The sequence below is a fragment of the Cupressus sempervirens genome, chromosome 6 (genome assembly GCF_028749045.1).
Source record: "Cupressus sempervirens isolate cs-2001-9-10 chromosome 6, ASM2874904v1, whole genome shotgun sequence".
NCBI lineage: Eukaryota > Viridiplantae > Streptophyta > Pinopsida > Cupressales > Cupressaceae > Cupressus > Cupressus sempervirens.
This window is the reverse complement of record NC_143123.1, coordinates 553,459,656-553,480,805: the sequence shown is the minus strand read 5'-3', so window position 1 is coordinate 553,480,805 and position 21,150 is coordinate 553,459,656.

The window sequence follows — 21,150 nt, the reverse complement described above, 5'->3', positions numbered from 1 at the left end:
GTTGGTGAAGATGCAATATTAACCAAGTTCACTTGGTTAACATAGGAAAATCATTTTTGAGTTAGTGTCTACCGAGCAGGGTTAGCTAACGAAGAATTTTCTTATTTTGGCATATTGAGTTTAATGGAGTTGTTTGTTGATTCTAGCCGATTGAGGAGATGAATATTAATTATTCTAAGTTGTATTCAAGATGAATTTACAATGCATAAGGTTTAAGTATAAGGTCAAGTTGAGGATTGAATGTGTGCAAGTGTATGGAAGAATAGAAGATGCTTAGACGAAGTGAATAAGGATGATAAGCATAATATCCTTGCAGAGCTACAAAGATATATTCAATTAGAAAGGATCAAATATACAAGATAGAATTGAGATCTATAATCAACAATTTAGTTGCATTAGAAATCAGGTCATCTCATTGTTACTCTCTAGCCATTATAGCAATGATCTAAATCTCTTAACAGAGTTGGCTTAACAACTATTTGTAATTCCTCTAAAAAGGTGGCATTTCTAGATTGAAGTGTCTAAAGAACTCTAACAAGGCCACTCCTAACAGGGTGATTAAATCCTCTAATAGGGTCACACCTAATAGTGTATTTTGTAACCTTTAACAGGGCTCACTTCAGAAGAGTGAAAATCAGTAACTAGTTGTAATTGGTGGTTTTTCTCAAATTGGGTTTCCACGTTAAATCTTGATGTCACTTGTGTTCAGGCTATTTCTTTTATGTGTATGCAACTAAGTTAAGTAAGGTTAATCAGTGATAATATCTTAAGATTTTCATATTTACAGTTGTTATTCAAGTGGTTACTGAGTTACAACATATTATCAATATTAACTTAGTGCCTACGAGTTTGTTGAGCAACAATATTTCTAGGGAAGTTTATATTCTGTGTTGACATCTAATGGATTTGGGATTTATTTTAGTAGTAACTAATTCACCTCTCCCCTCTTAGTTACTCCTCTTATGTTCCCAACACCAACCACTTGTCCAAAATGTAAAATAGTATGTTATTTCATATCCAGTTAGGTAAGATACCAATGAAAAACTAAAGGATCCAACCAAACATTTTACACACACCTTGAAGGGCTTTGCAATTTTAGGTTTTTACCAATTTAGCATCCATCTTGAAGGAAATTACTAAGTGGATACTACACCATACAAAGCCTCTAAAAAATTACTAACTTATAAAATATAATTGCTAAAACCTGTCAAAATAAATTTTGATGCTTATCAGAAGATGATTGGCTTAATTGTCATTAATAACTATAAATACTAAAATATTTTAAATAAAATTTATAAATAACTTCTACATAATTTTAAAAATAAAGTAAACTAACTTACAAACTAAAAGAGCTATGGAAAAATCTATAGTAAACTAACTTACAAACTAAAAGAAGGTAGGTTTTATTTTTTTGTGAGATAAGATATTGTGATGTATAAAATGATGATCAAATATGATTAGACATTGAGTTATACATGCATTATGGAAAGAGAAGGAGAGGTCCTCAAATGTAATTTTTTGGGGGACCTATTGGTCTGATTTTTCACTTGCCTATAATCTTGTTAAAATCTATGAAAATCAAGAAAAAGTTATGTTTATCCTTGCTTAGGGTTTCTAAAGTTTGTTAGCCCTCATGAAAAAACCCTAGGTCAAAATCTTGTATTTTTAGGTCATTTGAATTCATTAAAAATACATTTGCCTTTTAAAGGGGGATACATGAAAAAAACCTTGTTATATCTTTATATCCCTAAGTTTTAAGCTAATGTTTTGTCTTTGTATTTCATGATCTCTTATCTTTTTAAGTCACGATGTTGTGAAGTCTCTACGATCACAACATCACTCTGCTTTACTCACTAACCATCTCTGGGGCTGCAAACAAGCAAAATGGTCTATTTTGAGCTCAATGCGGCTTCATATCGGCTAATGATAACATCAATGTTGGAGGTGCAAATGATGCGAAACAAGTAAGAGCACAAGATCACAAGTCATTTTGGACTTAGGGCAATTCAAGTGGTGATGTTGTGATAAAGGGACAAGGTTAAGTTCAAACAATTATAGCAAGGTCGTAGGTCATAAAACATTAAAGTTATCTTAAGTTGCAACTATGCGAATAGAAGGAAATAGTTAGTAGAGATGTCAATGCAACATCACGGGGGACTAGATAAACTATGAAGATTTAGTTGTGAGGTTGCGAAGAAGCATGATAAATAAGAGTTAATAGTTAGCCCATGTTTGAAAGTAAGTCAAATAAACCTTAAGTCAATGGAGCAAGGCTGTGAAAGCTTATAATTACACCTTCGTAGGGTCACTTGTTGAGTTAAGGGTTTAAGCCATGAAGCAATGAAGAAAACAAGGTTGTCAAGTAAAGCCCTATTCACATGATCACATGGTTAAAATTATGAAGGTGATTTCTAAGTTGTGAAACCACAAAAGATGCCCAACAGTTAGAAGAAATGCTTGTTGCTAGTTCATAAAGGTTTGATGCAAAGTGATAAATTAAGTTGCGATGGAGCGATCAAGTGATCATGTAGTTAAGATTCATATTATTGCAATGTCGCTTGAGTTAATGAATGACTCAAAATAAAGGCCATGAAGTGGTGAATGCTATGGATCACATTATCCTAAGGTTTTACTGCAGTTACCAAACTAATGTTGTGAACATGCAAGGATAAGTTCAAAATGGTTAAGGTTAAAGACTAGTGCAAGTTCGCAAAGGTCTATATAATAGTTAAAATTCAAGTGGTGAAACTATGGAAAGAGATAACCGTCAAACAAGATAGTAAGCACATCTTCACAAGTCAAGAGTAAAAGTAAAGAAATAATGATGCAAAGGTGTGAATAAAGGAATTCTTGTAGTTAAAAGTGTTTATCACACTCTCGCATGGATCCATAGACATGATATTAAGTTGCAATGTTGCAAGATGAGAAAAGTGTTAAAGAAAAATTCGTGGCGCAACATCACATGGTTAGAATGAACATCTTGTCCGACGATTTTGAAGGAGCGATAAGGTACGAATATAAAGCATCACAATATCAAAAGGATAAAATATGTTAGTGTATAAATGAAAATGAAAGTGTGAAGTGTTAGATAAAGAGTTCATCGCCAGATCTAGCAGTCAGAAAAAAAAAGTAAAATGAAGCTATGAGGGAGTGAATAAAGGCATTCACAACATCGCAAGCCAAATTCAATAGTTGAAAAGATAAGATGTGAGGTTGCAAAACATTAAAAGGGTTAGCTTGTTCACATAGTTGTAGCTATAGTTTTTAAGGCATGAAAGCAATTTTAACAGCCATGTCTGAGCTAGATTAAAGGAACATGAGCTAGAAGTACAAAATATGAAAAAGCATAGATTTTTCCAGCTTTTTGAGAATTGATAGGTTTTAAATTGTGTTGATCTTAAATGCCATTAATACCGCACTCCCATTGTAGAAATAAATAAAGTCTAAAAGAAAGGGAAATTTTCATTACCATTTTCATAAGTGCTTAAGTTTTCTAAGCAAATTTTGAGTTGTAGAGTGATTTCCAATGCTTTTTCAACATTCATTATATAGATTTGATGAAATTGCTTACAAAAATGGCTTAGAGAGAAGGAGAACTAATTGCATAAGCAATGATTGAAGACCCAGTTGCACAACCAAAAGTGCCCAAAATTTTTGTAGAAGAATGGATAAATATCTTACCTATTTTATCCAGTGCTTAGAATGAAAATGACCACACTTTCAAAGACCCATATGTACTTTGTAGAGATGCAAAGGTTCCTGACATTCTGGTATTTCTACAAGAATAGAACAAGAAAGGTTCCAGTCTATAACCCTTGGATAAGGAACTTTGGCAAGTTAATTATGCCATAAGTGTTTGTAGATATGGACCTAGTGAAAGCGTTAATCAAGTGTTACAATCCTATTAACAAGTCATTCCATAGAAGAGAAAGAAGCATTTTCCTATCCTTGGATAAAGAATTTTTTTTAGAAGCATTCAACTTGGGAGGACCTATGTCACTACCAATTGAGATAGAGAAATTGAATGAAAATTTCAAGAACCACAAAAGCTTCTACATGGGTAGGGCGATGACTAGACACATTTCTTTGTCAAAAAAGGACATTGGAGACATTCCAAAGAAGAGAGAGAGATTAAAAAATTTATGCCCCTTGAATTCTTCCAAAGATATTTTCACAATACTATATTTTGAATCAACAAAGCCTTAGGTTTAGATGGAACCATGAATATTATGAGAGCACATTATGTCATGGCTTTGAATATCCAAGACCCAAATCATAATGTTGGGTATGATTTTGTGGAGTATATCATTGATAGAATCCATGAGGAGATCACCATTGCTCAACAAGGACAATGAGAGAATTTTAAACTCCATCACTATTCCCTAATCATGCATTTGATCCTCTTCAAGAATGCTGATATATTTGATCAAAGCTTCTTCAAGTCTGCACAAGAATGGGGAGAAAGGTTACCAAAACAATGATGGAAAAGGGTATGGAAAATGTTCTACCCATATTCAAACGTAATTTCTTTTTATAATGATTTTGTTTATCCAGTTTTGAAAATGATAGGGTTATTATTTGAAAGAATCCTTAGAAGTGTCAGAAAGGTTGTTAAACCTAAAAGATGTTTTGATGTTGGAAAGCAATTAACACATGACTGGGGAAGTTTTTTCTTGTCTAAAGAATATACTATTATAAGGGTTTTTGGATGCCCTCAACCACCCCTATCTTACCCAAGTATGTCCCTAAGAGACTAGGGCTTATAGAAGTATTTTGGCAATTAATTTCTTTGAATAGAGAATACTTGGGCAAAGGTGTTAAGAAGGGAACCTTTTTGTGTAGATGCACCAAGGTAGGAGACTTTAAAATAGGTAAAAATGTCATTGAAGATACCAATGCATTTTTAAGAAATTATAAACTACCAATTGGGCTAGCTAGAACTTATGACCCATTCAACGTAGTTAGACATGCCTTGAAGAACATGAGAGGGTGCAATTTGCCTCCCATAAAACCTATGTGGGAAGAAGATGTTATTGTTGATAGGTTAAATGAGGATGTCTGTGGGGAAAGGATGATGAGGTACAGGGACATTTTAAACTTTGAATAGGAGATGAGAAAAGAAAATCCATCCTTCAAGGGATTCTATCCTAAGGAAGACTATTGGTCCAAATTAAATAAATGTGTGGAGAATTTTGATGAATTAGCATCACAAGTCCCTAAAGTAATTAGAAGGAAGATTAACCTCAAATATTTAGATGATGAGTATCAACCCAAATAAGATCAACCTGAAAATGACATTCTTGAGAGTTCTAAGTGGGAAAAATAGAGGAATAAAAGAAAAAAGATGGTGGAAGTCCTAGAAAAGGATCAACAAAAGGCCCTCTAAATTATGCCAAAGGGTAGTAAATATTTTGATGATATTAGAAGGAGGTTTTTAGTATCTCAAGCATCAGAAGATGAGCAGTGTAATGCCCCACCGAGGGATCCAAAAGATTTAACCTAAAGTTTCACTAAGTTTGGTAGCAATTATATATATATATATTATAAAAATACTGCAGTGTTTGATAACAATCTGCGTGTATATATATATATATGTGTATATATATATATACATATATATATACATATACATATACATATACATATACATATACATATACATATACATATACATACATACATACATACATACATACATACATACATACATATATATAATTATAATTAAATGCTGCTTATTAAAAAAATCGCAGTGAGAAACATTTATAAATAAAAATCGAATTGTATTGTTTTGGGAAAATGTTTTTGAAAAACATTATAAATAAATTTAAAAATAATATGGGAGGGTGGGGGTTTCTCCCTATCCCACCCTTTTTATATATGAGCATTGGCCTACAGTTTGCTGATGCAATCGTACCTATGACTACGGTCGTAGGGCCGACTGCGGTAGCAACCGTCAGTGCACAACAATGTCGCTTTAACAACGACTTCAATAATGCGGGCCGCGGGTATGTACAATATACCTTTTTTTTATATTGGCATTGGTTAAAAGATATGATATGATTTGAGATTTGATTTCATATGTGATTAATAATATTAAATATTAAAAGATTGTTATAGGTTAATTCTTTGGATCCCTTGGCGGGGCGTTACAAGTAGAGAGTAGAGAAGCTATAGTTGGAAGCTCAAATTATTGATGACATAATTATTGAAGCTTAGGAATTTATGAGTGATGACAACTTCATCAAATATGATGAATTTAAAAGTTTCTTGTTTAAAATAAAGTAAAATGAATTAGCTTTTTAGATGAAGCCAGGTGATTAAGACAAAGTGGTTGCTATATTAGTGCAAAAATTACAAGAATATAATCTTGAAAGTGAAGTTATCGCTGTTGAAGAAGCAAAAGACTTGGTGATAAGGAGTGGTATGATTATTTTCCTAGGATTGGTATTAGCTCATCTTTTCTGCTTGACCAAATGAGGAGACAAGGGGGTCAATCTCATTTGAAGATGAAAATCAACATGGAGAGATAAGAGGGTCAGGATATAATATAGATGCTCAAGCAATGGCAATATGTAGTTTAGCTCTAGAGCATGACAAGCCTACTCTGATGGAGATCAAAGAATTCCCTAGAGGGAATGTTATCTTTTGGAATGTACACTCTACTTCTAGTTATTGGATATATGGGATGCACACTTCAGTAGCATTAATGGGAAAGAACAAAATGGATACTTTAAAAGCTCAGCTGGAAGGATCTTATGAAAAATTCATTAAAACCAGAAGAAGCTATCAAGAAGAAATGAAGAAAACATGCATTTTGGAACAAAATACTATCAAGCTAGAAATGGAGGTAGAATCATTGAAGAAAACTATTAGAACTACTACCAAGATCCATGACAAAGGTATGTAGACAGAAGGCCAAGCACCTAAAACAGGGGAGGGATCAGGCCATGCAATGGAGATTGATGAAGGAGATTTGGAGGCAAGCAAGGATACTAAAATCAAAACAATAAAAAACTTGCTGATCCACAAAATAAATGCATTGAAAGAAGTCTCTCAAAATGTGCATAGCAGTTATCTTGCATTGTAAGGAGCAGGATATAGGTGTTTAGAGGCTATTGCTTTGTTATCTCCACTTTTCACTACATGGGGGCCATACACTCCATTTTTTTATAACTTGGTACACATGCTGACATAGAAGAAACATTTTCCAAAGATAACCATTGTAAACACTAGAAAAAGGATCAATAAAGTAAAGGATCTAAAAGGTTTCTTTGGTGGAAAAATACAATTGATCCAGAATAAGATGAAGACAATTGATGTAGGTACATCTAGTTTGGTGCCTACAATTTTGGATAATGATGGCAAAATGAAAGACTGGATAGAATGGCCAACTTCTTTTGATGATATTCTTGATCATCCTAGGTTTTTAGCCTATTGCAACAATGAGGAAAGAGTTACAATAGTTTATGATATGATTGACATGCTTTACAAGATATAGGCAAAAATGTCTAAGGTAACTACTGAAGTCAAGGCAATAATAGATGCCAAGTGGACCAATACCTAGATGAGTTGGATGTAGGTAGAAACGCCACCTGGATGTAGACATAGCTATAGCTATATGGGAAGTCATTGCAAACATCAAAGCCCTACCATCTGGTGACAGTGATTAGTATAATAAAAGGTGCATTTAGGATGCAGTTAAATGCATAAAGGATAGAGAAAAGGCATGGATGGCGATAGGAGCTAAAGACAATCTGAATTTTCTAAAGAGATACTTGCTAATAATGCCATCTACCAGTTTTGATCCAAGTATAGAGAAAGTTTTGTATTGTAACTAAATGAAATTTATCTTTATATTTGCTTTCCTATTAAATTTTGACAAGTGTCCTCCCATTTGAAGCTTGTTGCAATCCTTTCTATAAAAGGATTTCCAAGATGCGGAGTTGAGGTCTAAAGTCTGTGTAATTTTGAGTGTTGTGCTATTTGCATTCGGTCTAGTCAATCTTTGTGTCAATTTTATGATATATTCATCTGCAAATCTGAGAATACAAGTGAACATTGAATGATAAGTTGTCATATTTTGAAGTATTTTTGAGTTTACGTCAATATTCTATGATTTTTAAGGAGAATTGATAAAAAAGGAGTGCTTTGCCATATCTATTTTCTCTAAATTCTATCTACATTGTTATGTGCTAGTTATGTTGGGATTGTATGAGCAAGGTTTATGCAATTTAATAAAACAAGGATATGTTGTATATCAGTTTGTTGTTGCTTTTAATTCAATGAATTAGGTAAATGCTTCAATAAATTGGTAGGATTTCCAGTCATATAAGTAGGATATTCATAAGAATGGGGTTTAGGGTTAATTGCTTATATAATTGATTGTAAGGCAATTAATTAGGTCAAAATTTATTGGAAAGACTCTGAATGCCAATGGATAGGGCACTGATCATTTATTCAGTTGCATGTTGAAGAAATCATGGGGTTGCATGAAGCACAATTTTAAAATCAAATCAATCTTTACTTTGATGTATGAAAAGTTTAATTGCTGGTCAACACTTGTTTGCAATAAATCTTTTTGTGTTATAGTTAGCTACTATAACCAAGAATTATTTGTAAAACCAAGAAGAATTGCGACCACTGTCTGTTATAAGGGATAAATAAGAAGAAAGAATATTAGTGTATGAGTGAAGTGTGAAGAAAATATCAAGTATTATAGCCATTTCATCCCTAAGGTGCACCCGCCTTGGTCCTACATAGCTAAAAGAGTAGAGAATCCATGAGATTATGTTGATGTTGGTCCAGATCTGAAGAAATTCATGTTGAGTATAGGAAGTAGCTAACCCTTAGGCTCATTTTTGTCTTCTGAACCCTAGTGTTAGGTTTCTTATAGCCTGGTAGTTTTAAAACACAAACAAGACCCAAATAAAATTAGTACAAACCAATATATATATGTAGGGCTTCTAATGAAAAATTTAAGTCCTTTAGTGGTGTCAATCCAAAAGCCTCTCCTTATTTCCCTTTGTGTGTTGTCATCTTGATCAATGTTAATTGATTGATTAAATGTGATGCAAATAATGTAGGACCGCATATAAATGAAACACCTAATCTGATATATTAAATTAAGTATTATTAAATGGAAAATAGGTAAATGCACATACCTTGAGGGCTAGTAGAGGACAAAATATTGAATAGGAAAACATTTTATTGTGTTGTATTAAGATCTAGAACAAATTTGGAAGCACAATATGGAAGCTAGAAAATCTTGTAGTCTCAAGAACTAGTCAACTTCCCTAATATAGTTTGACTTGGAGTATAGGTTGAGGTTGACCTATATCCAACAAGCTTAAAAATTTAAGATCTGATGTCTGACAAAAACTATAAGTATAGATACCAATTTTAATATTGAAAATCCATGAATGTGCTCCTATGCACAAGAAAAATGAAATTTGTTGGGGGGAAGGGATTTGCCTTGGTCTAGCATGTGCTTAGAAATTAACCTTGAAATGAGATAAATAAACCATGTAAAGAAAACCAAATGTTAGTATTAACCTCTATGGATGGATTCAAATCCATTATTCACAAAGATGTATGAATGCATATGCATGCATGTGTGTAGAAATGTAGGACATCCTCACAAATGCAATGAATCTATAATCACCAAATTATAGACCATGGATGTAGACATGCTTGAACAAGGATGGATGTTCAATGATAATTTATGTAGATCTCCTCCCTTAAGAGCCAACTCCTGTATCTCCTATGAAGAAAGAAGCTAGATATATGGAAGGAAGTGTATGCTTGATTGAATATATGGATGTCATCAAATTAATCCTTGCTTGAACTCCTTGAATGCACCTTGGACTTGATAGATTACTTGCGAAATTGATGGATATCTTGCTCATAATTGATGGATGATTCTAGATGGATCAAATAAAGTGAGAAGACCTCCTTTTATATCTATTTTGGGATCCTAAATCAAGAGGGTCAATTATATTGGATGATAAAAGGTTAAAAATACCAAAATGGACCCCATAATCCCACAAATTACAGTCTCGATTATTGGTTAACCTTGAGCTATACCAAAATAGGTTGACCTTGACCTATACCAGTATAGGTTGACTTGTGGGACCCATACCCAAGAAATCTCACATAATTGGAAAATCTCAAAGATTTTAGGCATGTAAATAGTTTAAGGAAAATTTGAGGGGAAATGTGGAAAATCAAGCATAAATGCATCTATGTTTTTGGTGATCACTAAAATGGGTCTAATAAGTCATTGAGCTTCAAAATTAATAAGTGTTAAATTTTAGGATGGTATATTTAGTCCCCTCTTTAGCAGGAGTATGGGACAAAGTCATAATCATGGTAAAGTAGATCAAATGTAGGAGATGGCCTTATCAAAGATAAGAAGACAAGGAAACATCAAACAATCAAGTGACAAGAGATTCATCATTAAAAAAAGAGAAGGAAGAGGGAGGGTGTGATGAATGCATGTCTTATTGTGAATCACACAAAATGGAATGCTACAAAAGATGACATTGAAAGTCTAATGGGGTTTGTGTGTCATGCTAGTCAACCCTTTAAATGTTCACCCTTAATAATTGTGTCTCCAAAAAAGGAATCTAACAAAGAGCGATCTATCCTTAAGGGACAAAATTGAAAATACAAGAATTTGTCCTTAAGGATTTGTGTGCCCAAAAGGGATCCAAATGCAATATAGCATCAAAGATTATGTTTGTGTGTGTGTGTGCAAAATGTGAATGAGATGTATGCCTCCATGCTAAATCTATTGTAGATGCCTTGATGGGAGTAATGGATTTAACAAAGAGTACCTGCATCCACTGGAGATGTTTCCACTCTAAAATTCTCCCAAAAAATAATAAATTGAGGAAAATGAGCACATGACATAAAGAGAGATCTACCAACTTTGGGTTCAATATGAGCATATGATAATATATATTATTTTATAATGAAATGTCATTATTCCCCCAAAGGAAGTAGAACTACAACACAATGGAAGAAACACTTGTAAGAGTTTTTTGGTATGACATTATTGAGACCAAAAAAATATGGAACTATTATTTTGTATCATCTGAAGTGGAAAATTTCAAAGGCACAATTACAAGTAATGGAACATGTGCAACATAACATTTAATAACATATAAAATGAGTGAGATACAAATAGAAGAATGATTATGATTTTTTTTTATTCCTTAATTATCACCTTGTGTCTATTGGAAATATAAGGTAGGCAAGGTTATTGAGAAGGGGGGAGTGAATCAGGAACCAATAAAACTTTAACTTACTTCACCAATTAATCCTTCATATAATATTCTGATCTAATTACATGTATCAAAGAATGAAAGCAAATAAACATTCATAACACTTTGATAGAAGATATGGTGACCCAAAAACCTTCCAAATAGAAAGTAAAACTGGGGTGGGGATAATACCCACAAGCTTTAGTACTGTAGTATAAAGTTAACCTGTTAAGGCTTACAATTAACCACTTATGGTGATCTACCCTATAAGGAGAAATAAGGGCTGTGAGGTCCACCTTGTTAAGGATTTAGAAAACATACAATGAAGTATGGACTTCATTAGGAGATTTAGCAAAGACCGTTAAGTCTACCCTATTAAAGGATTTGACTAATGCACCTATTGGGATAAACTAGTGGCTGATCTCTAATCTCCAACTCTAATTTGCTGGTTGAGATTCCTTGTATTGCAATGATCGCCTGACTATGATAGATAAATCATTGTTGTCCCTTACACTACTTGTTGCCTTCTTTAATTCACACTTTTGCTCATTATATACTCTTCACATATATCTTATTTGGATATGATACAATGCATTACATATATACCAATCCAAATCGCAACTTACTAGAGTTGGCTATAATATGAATTCCATCATAATTCACATAGTCAACCCAACTATTGTAACTCAAGTTCTGAAGACAAACTTGGTGATGTTTTGATACATGAAAAACACTGTCAATGCTCAAAAATCTTTGACACTCGGTTGAACTTGAAGGTTAGTCCATACTAATCACTTCTAAGTAGCTTGAACTCGATCAACAATGTGTGACTTGGTGAACTCTGAGAAACTTGGTAGCAAATAGATCACTCAATTGACACTATATGACTTGGTCAACACTAGATCCACTTTGTTAACCCTGTGAGCTTGGTAGACACTGTTGGACTTGGTTAACACTACAGAGCTAAGCTAACACTATGATCTTCTTTAATTCCATTGAATAGCTTGGTGGACTCTACTATGCTCAGTTTGCAGTGAACTTTATTTGTGAAGCTTGGTAAACACTATGTAGCTCTACAAACACTATAAATTGACTTAGGTGCTCAATAGACACTATATTCTAACTACTTAGCTCAAGAACAACTAAATCACTTGGTTAACATTGAAAACTAAATGATAAGCTCAGTAGCAACTATAGAGATTGGTAGCAATGTAACCAATTGACTAAGTGTTGAGTCATTGATAGACAAATTAACCTTTATGTCAACAATCTCCCCCTTTGGCATTAGTGACAAAAACACTTATCAAAACATAAATTTGATCATTTAAAACTATTAGTCAAAGCTTCTTTTGCCATCATTTTGTGTCTTCAACTCAGTTTTGACTTCCATCTATTGTGGCTCAGTAACATACTCTATTTTTCTGATTTTTCAAAATTGCTTTTATAAGTTATTTTTTTTTTTACTTATTCATACTTATACTGCTCCCCATACATATATCTCTCCTATATACATACAAATGGAGTATAGTATACTTCTCCTTTACATATTACTTCTCCCCCATTCTCACCATATAATATACACTTCTCCCCCTTTTGACATAAATGCCAAAGCTGTATAATATCTATATGATAATACCAAAATGTGACAAGAATTCAGAATGTATCTTCAGATTAAGTACCATTGTCTTGTCCCAATTTTCTTATAGTACCTTTCTTGTATGCAATGCAATCTGAACTTCTACTAATAATTCCATCATGTGATCAGCTATGGAGAAGTTGTTATCATGGATAAGTGTCTTTGCATATGCAATGGATTTCTATAATGCATCAATGTTTGGAAGAATGATGCCTTGGATTTCTGCAAGTGTGGCCTTGATCTTGGCTTCTTCCTTCAATAATTCTACCTACAAATTTGTTAGATATTTGATCTTTGAATAATGTGCAGAACTATGGCTTGGGTCAACTGATAGCTAATGTGCACTTGCCTTCATGTCTTTATCTATCTTGGAGAATTTCTCCTTAATATCCTTCAAAAAGATAGATGTATCACTTAACTTAGACAAATAATGATACAACATTATTGGCAGAGGTTTCTAATGAACCAAAAATATTAGCCAACTCTACTTGATCTATTAGAATTCTTTGTGCAACTTGTTCTAACACTCTATTCTCAAATTTTCTTTTTGGTCTTTGAAGTGGCTTCTCCTGTCCATTCAAGTCTTCATTAAATTTGTGGACAATTTCTACTAATTGATCAAGAATAGGCCGAGTACTATGAACCTCAATACATAGAGCATCAACAAATATGCTCTTGATGTCTTCAAAAAATTGATTTTCTTTCTTTTTTTCTTTTCTAAGCTTTTACTGCTTAGCTCTCTTCTTTAGTAATTCACCCATGGTGTCCATTTGATCAAGAGTGAGAATAGAGATATCCCAATTTAGAATAACTATATCCTCATCTAGATAAATAGCTTCTGCTTCTTTACCCTTTTCCTTTGGAATGGTGGAAACAATTTGTTTTCCCTTGTTTATGATTTTAGTACTTGGTTGAGACTAGCTCTCAACTATCATTGTACTTTCTATGGATACATTTGGAATAGAAGAAATAGTGAAAAATGATGGACTAGTAACAAATTTTGAAACAACACTAAAAACATAAATACCTTGTTGCTACTCGGTCAAGCTTGATGACGGAGGGACTTGTTGCTCAATAGATGAAGTGTTGGGCACTTCAGTCAATGAAATATTCACCTGAATAGATTCAAAGCTTGGTTGGGTGCTTGGTATAATAGTGGTATCCACAACCAACTTGGTAGAAGCTATCGCTGAGCCAGATTGCACTAAGGCTGTGCTCAGAGAGTGAGGAAATGAGGCCATGATTGCTGCTAGAATTTTCTTTGCATCAATTTCCTCAATACCTTGTATCTCTAGAAGACTTCCTCCAGTAACTTCTTGTTCCTCCTCCTCATCATCTAGATTTACATAATCTAACTCATCATCATCATCTTTGTCATCAACATGAACAACAAAGTCACTAGGTTGATGCAATTGATAGATGTTTGTCCATGTAGTTGTAGATGTCTTGACCACATATTCAATGTCTTTCATCAATATCATACATGTGTTGAATTTTAGAGTGAACTTCTCTTCATTTTTCTTCAAGGATACCTTTTCCTCCTTTTTGCTAAGATTTGGAATGAGTTGCTTCAAGGTCTGCTCAAAGATGTCCTTGACAATCTTTGTTGCACATTCTCATCTAGGTTTGATTACCTATAGAAGTTCATTAGGAATTTGATGTGCAAACTAATCCATTGAGTACTTCCATTTGCCTAGTTTTGACATAAGCATATCCTCAATCTACCTTTTCTCATCCACATTCCTAGTTTCATACTTAAGAGATTTGAAATTTTTTAGGCTAGCTCCTTCTTCCATTTTCTTTAATCTTTCCTAAAGTGTAGGTGCATCTGTTTTGAAGATTATCTACTTGGCTTCATCTTTACCTAACTTCAATTTCTTCCTTGACTTGGCTACCCTTCTAGTGAATACATTAGGGGATGACTTGGCAGGTCTGATTATAATAACCTTAACTTTCTTCCTGGGAGGTTGTTCATCCTTAGATTTGGCTTCTTCTTCTTCATCCTCTGCATCATCATCTTTTATGTCATCTTCTTTTCCCTCGGTAAGCATTAGAGTAGAACTTGCTTGCTTTGTGCTTTTTAGTATCTTCTCCAATCTTTTCATTCCTTTATTCACTACTTGAGGTAGCTTGATATCAAGCTAAATTCTTGCCTTAGCCTCATCATATGTTCTAAAGTATGTAGCTTTAGGATCCACAAGTTTATTTAGTAGAGCCTTTATGATATCTTTAGTGTCTTCAATGTTAACCTCATATTCTAGAGGCTTAACCCATGCCACTATAGGTTTGATTGCTTGAATGTATACTTTGTCACAGTCCACCATGAAACAAATATCATCCTTGAAATCTTCCACAAGTTTCTTAGGAATCATAAATCTATTATTTATCTTCTCTTTGAATGTTTCAAAGTAGTTATCCATGATGCTATCAAAGTTTTCATCCATCTCTACTATATAGTCATTAAGATGATATAAGCTAGGAACATCTTTCCTCCATACTACTATACCTTTAGAAGGGAAAAACTTCTGAATGAAGAAGAATAAACATGTTAAAATATATTTGAACTTACATGGATTATTCTTTGATCCTCTGATTCTCTCCATGTTTTTGTTGAACTAGTTCAACAGTAACTTGGCAAGGTCAAATAATAGGTTATTCTTCACAACCTTGAATGCAAGATCGAAAAATTCACATGACATGTTGTTTAATCTACTAGAATTGTAAATCTTGTGTGCAATTACATGAATGCTGAACTGTAGCTCCATTCCTATTACATTACTAATCTTCATACCTCTTCTGTCCCACTCGGCAAGAGTTTGCTTTTCCAATTCAACCTGACCTAGGGTTTTGGTTATCTTTTCTTTATTTAGCATTGGAAGCCCAATGATTCTATCTGAATAGGTTGTTCTGACCACAATTGCTCATCGTGTACATGACTTAGGATATATCTCATCCACTTGATCTGAAAGTCTCTTGCCATATAAGAGATATGCGTCAAGTCCTTGGTTTCCAAATGTTGATGTTCAGACTTCAATGCACTATCCACACACAATTCATTGAATGTGTCATTCATCTTTAGGGTTCCAAGTTCTTCAATAGAATAGTGATAAAAGGAATAGATGTCATGCATGAGTAATATCTTAGGAAGAATTTGTGATTGTGCATCAACTGGGTCGACACCACTGCAATTGCTAAAATCAATTTGAAATTAGGTGCCTTGCTATCAACTCCACAAACCAACATTTTAGAACTTTTCTTTACTATTTTGCTTGAAGATGCCATGCTTGATAGTGTTTCTAAAAACTTTAAGAATTCTTCAACAACAAACACTTAAATTTCTTGGGGGCTCTGAATTTTCTCTTCACAAATAGTTCTGGAAATTCATGGTGAAATAATGCCTTTGATGTCTTCCTTTTAACAAATTTCCTCCTTTTAATCGCCATTAATGCTTCATACTTCACACTTGTTTGGTGATAGATTGTCCTCCACTTGGCTTATTCTTTAATGCTCAGGAGACATCTACAATTTAGTAGAGTCACCATCACTCGATAGGAACTACCAATTTGTGTTTGCAACAACTTGCAACCTGACCTTTCTCGAGAAGGTCTTGCAACCTAGCCTAGCTCAATAAGCTCTCCTACTTCTCATCATGCTCGGTGATCCTTTTGCATCTTGAATGTTGATTTGGATTTTTCTTCTTTTTGGCTAGAACTGATGTTTAGATTTCTTCTTTTGGATCACAGCTCTGATGATCTCCATAAGGAATTAAGTTGAAATGATTGAACCACCCAACTCATTAACTTGTGTGTTATGATATTGGTTTACATTCTCTGGATATTTTGGTACCCATTGCTGCCTCATTTGTTTTCTGATATTGTCAACTTTTTCTTTCTTTTCATCTTCAATTCTGCCCACGTTCATACAATTCTTGGCAAGATGTCCAAGTTCTGTACAAATAAAACATCTTTTTGTAGTATCTCTTTTCCTCATATGATGGTTCACACAATTTTCTCCAATGTGCCCAACTTCACCTTAGTAGTGACATCTACACCATGTATTGTAATCCCATGCAAATATTGCTTTCACAATTTTTTTCTACTGGGTTCCACTACTTGATTTTGCACTCTGAAGATTTGTGTCCTTGTTTCTTGCAATTGTGACATTTACCTTCAAACTTAGGTTTCTCTTTACATTCACTTGCTCTATGACCATGCTTATTGCAAGTGTAACACTTTCTATTTAATTTTTCTTTACCATTACTCCAACATCTATTTGATGTATGACCTATCTTACCACAATGATTGCAAGTAGGTGTTTGATTTTTTTGAGCTCCTTACTAAGATGATTCACCTTCTTCTGTGTATCCTATTCCATCTTTGCCTTTGTGTCTATACTAACTTTGTTCATTCAATTGATTCATGCTTTCTTGAGATTTCATCATTCTTTCATAGGTTTTATTTTTAGTATTGAGATCATTTTGTAGTTTTTGATCTTAGATTCATAAGCTTTTCATTTGCATTATTGAGCTAATCAATGAAGTTTGGTTGCTGAAGGGATAGTTTCTATATTTCATTGTTCTTTTCTTCTATCTCTTCTTTGGCTTTGTCTTTTTCTTCCATGACTTCACATAATCTGACTGATTGAATTTCTTGTTCTATTTTTAGCTTTCTAACTTCTTCTTGAAGATTGGAATTCTTTTCTAATAGATCTTTTGATTGCTTCATCAACTTCATCTGAATTTCTTTCTGGATAAATATCCTCAATTCTTTCTGCAATGTAGAGATTGTCATTCATTTGTACTACAATATATTTTCTTCTTTTCAATGATTGAGAGAGTTTCTCCTTTTCTTTCTTTAGTTTCCCAATTGCTAATTCAAGATCCAAAATTTCATTGTCAATAGCCTTATCTAGCCTGTATACCTCCATTGCCTCTAATCTTTTCTCAAGCTATTAAACTTCTAATGTGAGAACCTAAAGAGCTCTGATACCAATTTTTGAAAATATATGGTAGGCAAGGTTACTGATAGGGGAGGGGTGAATCAAGAATAAATAAACTTTAACTTACTTCACCAATTAATCCTTCATATAATATTTTGATCTAATCGCATCTATAAAAGAATGAAAGCAAATAAACATTCACAACACTTTGACACAAGATATGGTGACCTATAATTTTTTTAAATAGAAAGTAAAATTGGGGTGGGGATAATACCCACAAGCTTTAGTACTACATTATAAAGTTAACCTATTAAGGCTTACAATTGACCACTTCTAGTGATTTACCCTGTTAGGAGCAATAAGGACTATGAGGTCCACCTTGTTAAAGGATTTACAAAACATACAATGAAGTATGCACTCAATTAGGAGATTTAGTAAATATTGTTAAGTCTAAAAGTATTTGACTAATGCACCTGTTAGGATGAATCAGTGGATGATCTTTGATCTACAACTCTAATTTTCTAGTTGAGATTTCTTGTATTGCAATGATCACCTAACCATGATAGATAAATCTATATTGCCCCTTATAATTCTTGTAGCCTTCTTTAATTTAGACTTCTACTCATTATATACTCTTCACATATATCTTATTTGGATATGATGCAATGCATTAAATATATACCAATCCAAATCACAACTCACTGGAGTTGGCTACAATAACAATTTCATCATAATTCACAAAGTTGGCCCAACTGCTCTAACTTGGGTTCTGAAGACAAACTCAGTGATATTCTGATACATGACAAACATTGTCAATGTTAGAGAATATTTGGCACTTGGTTGAACTTAAAGCTCGGTCCATACTAATCACTTCCAAGTAGCTTGAACTTGGTTAGCACTGTACGACTCAGTGAACTCTGAGAAACTCAGTAGCAAATGGATCACTCGGTTGACACTATATGACTACTAGATCCACTTAATTAGCCCTATGAGCTCGATAGACATTGTTGGACATGGTTAACACTACAAAGCTTGTTTAACACTGTGATCTTCTTTACTTCCACTGAATAGCTTGATAGCCTTGGTAAACACTGTGTAGCTCAATAAACACAACAAAATGACTTAGGTGCTTAGTAGACACTATATTCAGACTACTTAGCTTGGGAACAACTGAATCACTTTGTTAGCACAAAAAATTGAATAACGAGGTCAGTAGCAACTATAGAGCTTGGTAGAAATGTAACCAATTGACTAAGTATTGAGTCATTGATAGAAAAATTGACCTTTATGTCAATAGTGTCAATAGATCAAAAGGTTCATTCAAAGAAATCTAGAAACAAAACATGTAATGAGAAAGACATCATAGTGGAAGCACATTACAAGAGGGAAATACACAAAGTTCTACTATACAAGTGAATTTAACCAAGTGTATTAATCCCCCCCAATCTTAATCTACAGTGTTTAGGGAAGGCGGTAAACTTAGAAGAGGAGCCTCATCAAGCATGCTATAAGGGAAAATTGATAGTTCTAAACAAGGACCTTGTTGTAAAGGGTTCATTAGTAGGAGTGATTAATAATTGTTATAAAAGAATAGCTAGTAAATTATGATTAATATAAATAGTCTCATACATATCATCAAACTCACAAGCATGAATAACATTGTTAGTATCCATAACACCATCATCAAGAGTATCTTCTTCATCTAAGTTAATTTTAATAGAATCCAAGATACAAATTGAATCAACATGTTTGTTCATTTTAACTTTTTTAAATTAACTTCCTCCATAGGGTCAACTATGGTTTGGTTAAAGGAAAGTGAAGCATTAGGTGTATGAGGTGAAGAACTTTTTTGAGAAGCATGTTCACAACTTCTATCTCAATGTTTGTGACAATAATTATGAACATGTTGGTTACATCTAGTCTTACAAGATGTTCATGGTAGGGTATGATCAATCAACACTAGGTTCCTTTCTTCTTTACGTGGAAGAACAAAAGGAATCACACTATTTTTAGAGATAAAAAAAAATGATGATTCATGTAGGCAATAGGAGGTGGAGATGTTGATAAAGGAGGAACACGTGGTATAGGGAGAAAACCATGACTAGAATCATCCTTGGGTTTACCAAGTTTGAATATATTTTGGATCTTACATGCTTGGTGATGAGGCATATTAATTTCTCAAATTTGATATAGTTTTTACAATTTGAACTCACTCTTTGAGCCTTGTGAAAAACATTTCTAGAATATTTGTTTTAAATGTCTTGTGAAATTATGCCAAATATAGATAGAACTTATTAAATTGATGGATAGTGGGTATGACATACTTTGCTTAATATTAGACATAAAATGTAGTATTTTATATAAATATTTAAAGATATGTTCTAATATTTGAATAAGAGTAGGAATGTTATTATGCATATTTGTTCTAGATGTTTCTAACTTTTAGGAAATGGAGAAGTGACACAAAGAGTGGTGATTACCGTATTAAATGAAGAAGGTGATGAAGATCGATCGTGGCAAAGGAAATGCAGATCAGTTCCTCTGAATAAGTTGCTCCCATAGAGGAGTTATTATTCCAAAAAAACTAGGAAGACTTGACTTGCTATATTTCTTGCGAGTTGTTATTCTATTATTTAATCAATGTTCTATGTCATGGTTGACGTTCTGCATTCTTTTCTGGTGATGTTTGTTTACAACTTTTTATGTCATATTTTTAATAAGTACCCAATCCTATATATAATGGATTTGGGGGGATTGTCTTGAAGGAGGAGAGAACGTAATGAAGAAATATACAATACTAGTTTGAGATTTAGAAGTTACTCTTTTCTATTCTTCATGAATTATTTAGTGATGTAATCAAAGAAGGATTTTAATGAGAGAGTGATTTTGGAATACCTTTTGTGTTCTTAGTTAGTTGAAGCCAACCAAGGGGCCCACTTGGGAGCTGGAATAGATATAGGTAGAGTAGATTCATTCCTTGCAATTTCCTATTTTAAGATAGATTTACTGTATTAGTCCTGCAACATTATTATTGTAAAAGTTCCTGCAACACTTGTGGAAAGTGATCATGGTGGATGTTTGGATTGTTAACTAGTTTAGAATTCATTTTCTAAAGTTTCTATAGTTATCTGTTATTAGTCTGAGTGTGTTTACTGTTCTGTATTAGTATTATAGATTCCTTTCATGTATTTTACCTTCATGTAGCATAGGTGTTAAGTCTCTTGAAGGAACTTAGTGCACATATCTTTCTGACCCATTTCAAGTCCTATGTCCATGGGTTGACAATTCAAGTGTATTTCATGATGGAAT